General features: G+C 68.2%; 1 protein-coding gene across 1 annotated transcript in view; it reads right to left on the bottom strand.

Moving 5' to 3' along the window:
- FGFR3 (fibroblast growth factor receptor 3) overlaps nt 1–217 on the bottom strand; it is a 20,523-nt gene that overhangs the window by 19,322 nt on the left and 984 nt on the right. The window lies entirely within an intron of this gene.

Below are 217 nucleotides of genomic sequence, written 5' to 3' on the forward strand. Positions count from 1 at the left end.
CCTGCGGGAGCCTGGGAGGTGGGTTGTGGGGGGTTTGGCGAGCTTGCGGGCGGTTTGGAACCGGGTATCTCCTTCTGTTACCTGTCGCTTGAGCGGGAAGCGGGAGACCTTGTGCACGGCGGGCGCCAGGCCCTTCTTGGGGGGGCTGCGCAGGCGGCAGAGCGTCACGGCGGCCACCACCAGGACGAAGAGCAGGAAGCCCAGGCCATAGCTGAGG

This window comes from Myotis brandtii, unplaced genomic scaffold (genome assembly GCF_000412655.1).
Source record: "Myotis brandtii unplaced genomic scaffold, ASM41265v1 scaffold986, whole genome shotgun sequence".
NCBI classification, from domain to species: Eukaryota; Metazoa; Chordata; class Mammalia; order Chiroptera; family Vespertilionidae; genus Myotis; species Myotis brandtii.